General features: G+C 47.0%; 1 pseudogene; it reads right to left on the bottom strand.

Annotated features, from left to right (window-relative positions):
- Positions 1 to 4580: 4580 nt before the first annotated feature.
- On the bottom strand, positions 4581 to 5680 carry LOC139001933 (doublesex- and mab-3-related transcription factor C2 pseudogene; annotated as a pseudogene).
- Positions 5681 to 6102: the final 422 nt, after the last annotated feature.

The raw sequence follows: 6102 nt of genomic DNA, 5'->3' as shown, positions 1-6102 counted from the left end.
GAAAGAGAGAAAAAAAACACTGATCAGTTGCCTTCCGTAAGTGCCCCACCTAAGTATGCATCCTAGCCAATGTGAGAGTGAACCAGCGATCTTTTCTGTCAAAGAAAGGAGCTCACGTCATCTTAGGTTCTGCCATCTTGATATGACCTTTGGGCTCTCCGGGGCATCATCTTAGGCTCTGCCTTACCCTCCCCTTCCTCTGAATTAGCCAATCTTGCAATGATGGGAACCTGAGCTCTGAGCCCTGACCAATCAGGTCAGAGTTCAGAGTGAGAGGCAGGGCAGACCCCACATCAGGAAATAAAACCCAAAGGGACTTCCCGTTGGGTGTGCTTTTGCCCATGATTTCCAGCTGGGCAGAGGCACCCTTCTGCGCAGAAATAAATTTGCCTTGTCGATCCAGTTTTGAGTGTTTGTCTCATTCCTGCAACATTGTTGAGAGCATTTCTAACACCAGGAATCGAACCCATAAACTTTTGGTGTATAGGATGACTTTTCAACCAACTGAGCCACACCAGCCAGTATCATCATCATTTCTTTTGATGATCATAACAAGTTATTATTATTATTTGCTTGGGTTTGAATTACTCTACAGGCATATCTTGGAGATATTGTGGGTTTGATTCCAGACCATTGCAAGAAAGCGGATATTGCAGTAAAGCAAGTCATAATCTTTTTGTTGGTGGAGAGTCTTGTCTTTAATTTGTAAAAAACACAACATCTGTGAAACACCATAAAGCAAAGGGCACCAAAACGAGCCATGCCTGTGAATGGAAAGCCCTTCATTCACTCCTGTCGATACTGTTTAACTGCTCATAAAGTACCTTCTTGGTATTAACCTAGATGGAGAGGGGTATAGAGCATTTGGCAGGTACTATGGGTTGTCTGCCCACAACCATTTCTCCCTTTTCATACTCTCAGAACCCCATTTCCTTTTTCACCAGGCAATGTGCCCAGCTCCAGGGAATGATGTGTTTGGTCTCTACCAATCATGGTTTTAGAATTTCCCTTTGACAGTGATTGGCCCAAAGATGAGACCCAACTCTGTTCATTAAGACTTAAGCTGCTGAGGAAACCTGGGAAAAATGTTCCTCTCTAATTAAAGGGAGTAGCATGATGAGAAAGGCCTATTGCTACATCCTATTTCTTCCGGTTTGGATGTAGTTGTGTGAAGACATGAAGTTTGTAGCCATCCCAGCCATTTTGTTATAAAGGGAACTACTGCCAATGTATTGGGAGAGGAGAGGAGAGCAGAGACGAAGCAAGAGCCATGCTTGGCTGATATTGTGAGCTGCTGGAACTGCCTTCCTCTAATGTTCTTGTTTTGTGAAATAAAAACCTATTATTAGGGCTGATTTTAGTCAGTTATTTCCTTTCTGGGAGTTGAAAGCATCCTACCTGATGATATATGTTGCTATGGCGTGAATGTTCGTGTCCTTTCCAGATTCATACATTGAAACCGAATGCTCAGTGTGATGGTTTTAGGAGGGGGAGCCTTTGGGAGGCACTGAGGTCTTGAGGGTGGAGCCCTGATGAATGGGATTAATGCTCTTACAGAAGAGACCCCAGAGGGACCTGCCAGGTGAGGGCACAGAAAAAGATGAACTTTGAACTGGGAACTGGGCTCTCCCTAAGATGTATCTACCAGCACCTTCGTCTTGGATTTCCCAGCCTCCAGAACTGTGAGATATAAATGTTTGTTGTTGAAGACACCCAGTCTCTGGCGTTTTTTTTAATAGCAGCCTGAATGGACACAGTACTTTAGTAATTTAACATTTTGCTGTTATAAGTGTGAAAACACTCAAGACAACCACCTGGGATATTGTTTGTCCCTATGTTCCCTGAGACTAAGCTATCTTTCTTCTTTCTGGGATTTCATTCTCTTTAATCATCTGATTTTGTGCACACACATTCCAGTTTTACAAATAAAGTCCCTGAAGAGAAAACAAAACCAAATTAAAAGTTAATTAAACAAACGGATCCTATAAAATCCTTTTGGAGTAGAAGCTTATGAAACAAATGCGTCTGTAGTGCTGGGTTGCTCAGGGCTGTTAAACAGGGCAAAGGTCCAAGGAGGGAAAAAACCTCCAACAAAAGAAGCCCGCAGGAGTAATTAGGGACTCAGGAAAGGAAGCTCAGATTGCACCTCCAAAGCTGTGCTTTTGTGCCAATAAGTCGCCTTCAGAGCAATGGGGCGAGTTGATTTCCAGGCCACACTTTACAAATTGGCACTTCTCCAGCATGCCTGCACCCCAAACTACCAACCACCACCTTCCTCACAAAACAGAAAGAGAAAAATAAACCTTTGATGTGCACTCTCATTGGACAGCTAAACAAAATGCTGCGGTAATGACCCAGGTGGAAGTTCACCAGGGCTGGGAGTTCTATGTAGGACGAAACACTGAACTAATTAATTCAACAAACACCCCCCTAGAGGGCAAGACCCCAAACTTTGTGGGTTAGGAATTTTTATTCCTGATATGCAAATACCACTTAGCACAAAATGTAAGGTAGTTAAGTTCTACCAGAGAGATACAAGGTCATGTGCTATGGGAGATAGATGCCAGGTGCGAGAAATTCCATCTGGTCAACAGGCTGAGAGATTGCTTCACGGAAGTGTGGGCATTTGGAGTGAGCTTTGAAAGGTGGGCAATATTTGACCGTGAGGAGAGTTGGAGGAAAGGGCACTGCAAGCAGAATAAACCTGTCCCTACAGAAAGACACTATATTTTAGTTTAGCTATGGAATGAAGACAATGTAGTAGGCATTACAGTTAGAAAAGTAAGTTAGTGCCAGTTCATAGAGAGCAAAAGATTTGGGAAAGGTTGTCATTCCAGAGGCAATGGGGAGTTACAGAGTGCTTAGGAGCAGGGCGTGGCATAGCATATTCAAAGTTGTGTTTTAGCAAGATGGGGTCAGCAACAATGAGTGAGATGACTAAAAAGGTAGGGGGAGACCACATGACCAACTAAGAAGCTATTATGATATTTCAGGTAAAATACAGTGAAGTCCTTACTAAGGTTATGAAAACGAAAATGAGTAGGAGAATGGGTTTAGAATTTAAATATAAAGGTATAGTTGATAGAAAGTGGCAAATGGATAGAACGCAGATGACAAGGTTCACCCGGGCTGTCATTTAATGTGAATTTCTGAAAGGACAGAGTGCCCTCCCAGCCTATAGGTTTTGTTTTCATTAAAATCAAGTAGTCCTAATGAATGTCTTTCCTGTTAAATGAGTGAACTAAAGCTCCTTGTGATTCTACGATCTCCATCAGCCTCCACAACAGGCAGCTTTGGAGGATTCCTGGCTCACTGCCTTTCTCGGGCAAGCTGTCATTGAGGAGGTGCACAATGGCGCTGGTCTTGGCAACACTGGATATCCTTCCATGGGAACCTGGACTGGGACCAGCAAGCCTCTTAACTTCCAATACTCTTTATTATTCATCACTTACAGCTTTAATATTTCCTAAGCTCTTTTGAAGGCAGTCTCAAGAAAAGATGTGTGTGTGTGTGTGTGTGTGTGTGTGTACGCGGTCACCTAGGGAATAAAGTCCCAGCTACTCAGCTCCAACCACAGGGTCCTGGAGGCTTTATTATTGAGAGTTACCAGTGGGTGGGAAAACCTGGGAGGGAATGGAGTCAGGCTCTGTGAGGTCCTGTTAATCAGGAAAGGCTTTTTCCAGGGCTAGATTTTACTGTCCTGGGCTTTAATTTTATTAAAGAAAATGAGTTTTCCTTACACTGGCCCATACAATCTGATCCCTGCTACTATCCCAGTACAATTTCCTGCCACTATCCGATAAATGCCCTGAATTCTGGCCACAGCGAATGGAGAGTCCCAGAACTTGATCTGCTGGTTCAGCATCTCGGCGCTTTGCATCTGTTGTTTCCTCTACCTGGAATGACCTCCCTTCCTTTGTTGCCTCCAGAGCCAGTGGGAAAATACCACTTGGTGGCCTTCAGGGCCCACAGCATGATTGGCAGACTGCCGTGGAGAGCTTTCCACCTGTTCCGCCATCGAGTTTCACTCTTATCTGCCCTCTGCAGACTGACTTCCCTTATGGCAGGGCCAACCCCTGCTCATCTCTAGACCTCCGGCCGTGCCCAGAGATTGTGCACGAGAGGAAGACAACACATAAGAATAAAATCTGTTTTAATTTTTTTTAAAAACAACAAAGCTTTATTTCTTTCTTACTCCACAAACCTAGACACAAAATGAAAATACTCTTCTGTTTTTGCATGCATGGAGACAGACATAAGTGCACAGGTATGTACAGAATCACATGTCAAATAAATAACCTGGAACTTGAATTCATCCAAAAACCTATTTTGAACCTTAAATTGCACAGTTCTATATTTGTTGGGATATTAAAAGGTCCCAAGACCCAAGGGGGTAAGAGCATATCCACCGTTGGCTAAGGAAATGCCCATGCTGAAAAAGGAACCAAAAGATAACAAAGCACCTGAAGGCTTAAAAAAAAGCTGAAGCTCCTACTGCACAAATCCCTCAATAAAATACCAGATATGCAGGGTCTGCAGGCTGTTGCACCTGCCCCAGTGAGGCTTCCACGTCTGGGCTTCTAGCTTAGGAGGAAGATGGAATCCAGATGCCCAATATGCAGAGCCACGGAGGGGGCTGGACTGGGTCTGAGAGAAGGGCCAACAGGCTGGAATCCTCTTCCTCCAGCAGGAGCTGGATGGAGCAGGGAGATCCAGGCAGAGTTAGTGGGGACAGAAGGGGTCAGGCAGGGAGCCTGGGATGAATCTTTCAGCCCCACAAGAGCCTCAGCTGCCTCCCGCTGCAGCTGCTGCTCTGCAGAGGCAGAGGTCCAGGCCAGGCGAGAGGCTCGGGGGCCTGTGGTTGAAGCAGAAGAGGGTCTGGGGTACCACAGGGCTGAAGTATCAAAGCTGAGCATGTGTGGGGCAGGGCAGAGGGCCCTTGGGGTTCTCCAGGAAGAGGAGCAGTCTGTATTGGGTGAGATCCTGGGCAGTTTGGGAAGGGCCCATGAGTGGGCAGCTGGAGGGAGGTACCAGGATCAAAGCCAGGGAAGGAATGCAGAGGGACAACAGGCTTTGGCATAGCAAGCGGCACACTACTGGGGGTGGCATGGAAAGGCCTGGAGGCAGCCAATGTCCAGGGGTCCAAGCACTTGGAGTCCAGGGCAAAGGCAAGGGTTCTGGGGGACGGCTAAGCAGCAGAGGCACCTGGGAATTCTCCTTCCCAGGGGTGGTCAGTGCCAGTGGGACTGCCCCATGGAGGGTCTGAGGCTGGGGCACTATACTCTCCTTTCCGGGGGGGTGGGGGGAGCCCTGGTCACATGGCCACCTTCTTGACGTGGCTGTGAGCTTTAGGAGAAGCCGCCCCTCTCGTCAGCTCCTGAGCCAGGTGCCTCTTCAGCGGTGCCTCCTGCTGCCTACGCAAGGCCACCGGGGCAGCCATGACCCCTCGGTGCTCCAAGATGAGGACACATTTGTGACACTCGCAAGCCTGGAAGAGGCAGAGGCGCTTGTGGCCCTTGAGGTGAGCAGTGACACCGTGGTTTCGGCAGCGGGCACAGGTTGGAGAGCGACTGACCACTCTCTTAGGCATGAGCTCGGTGCCCTGGGGGACTCTGGTCTCATCCCCTGTGGCGGAGTCTGAGGAGCAGTGGTGGGCAGCAAGCATCTCATTAGGTTCCATGGATCACAGTCTTGAGCTGGGTCAGACTCGGGAGGCGGCGAAAGCAAATCTGTTTTAATTTTTAAATATTTGTGGCTCTTCCCCTTATTAAGCATTGACATATCCCCTAGATTTTGTCCCAGGGATATGTCATTATTATGACATATAGTGATGATTTAGATTCCTATATGTGTTCTGGGATGGCCCTGTACTGCTAAGGAAAAGAAGCCACTCGAAGGAGGTCAGGGAAAAGGAAAGGTTATTATAAGGGACTATTTTACAGTAGCCAAGGGCAGAAAACAAGCTATAGTCACTTCCTGTGAACTAGAACCTGGAACTGGGAAAGTGTCCCCCAGAACCTCTGGTCAGCAACATTTCCTGAGGGCTCACTGCACCAGGTGCTGTTCCAGGCGTTGGGTAATCAGCATGAAAAGGAGAGGCAA

Source organism: Myotis yumanensis, unplaced genomic scaffold (assembly GCF_028538775.1).
Source record: "Myotis yumanensis isolate MYYU_CA2020_CCGP unplaced genomic scaffold, mMyoYum1.0.hap1 SCAF_2, whole genome shotgun sequence".
In the NCBI taxonomy this organism is placed as follows: domain Eukaryota; kingdom Metazoa; phylum Chordata; class Mammalia; order Chiroptera; family Vespertilionidae; genus Myotis; species Myotis yumanensis.
This window is presented reverse-complemented; position numbering and strand designations above follow the sequence as displayed.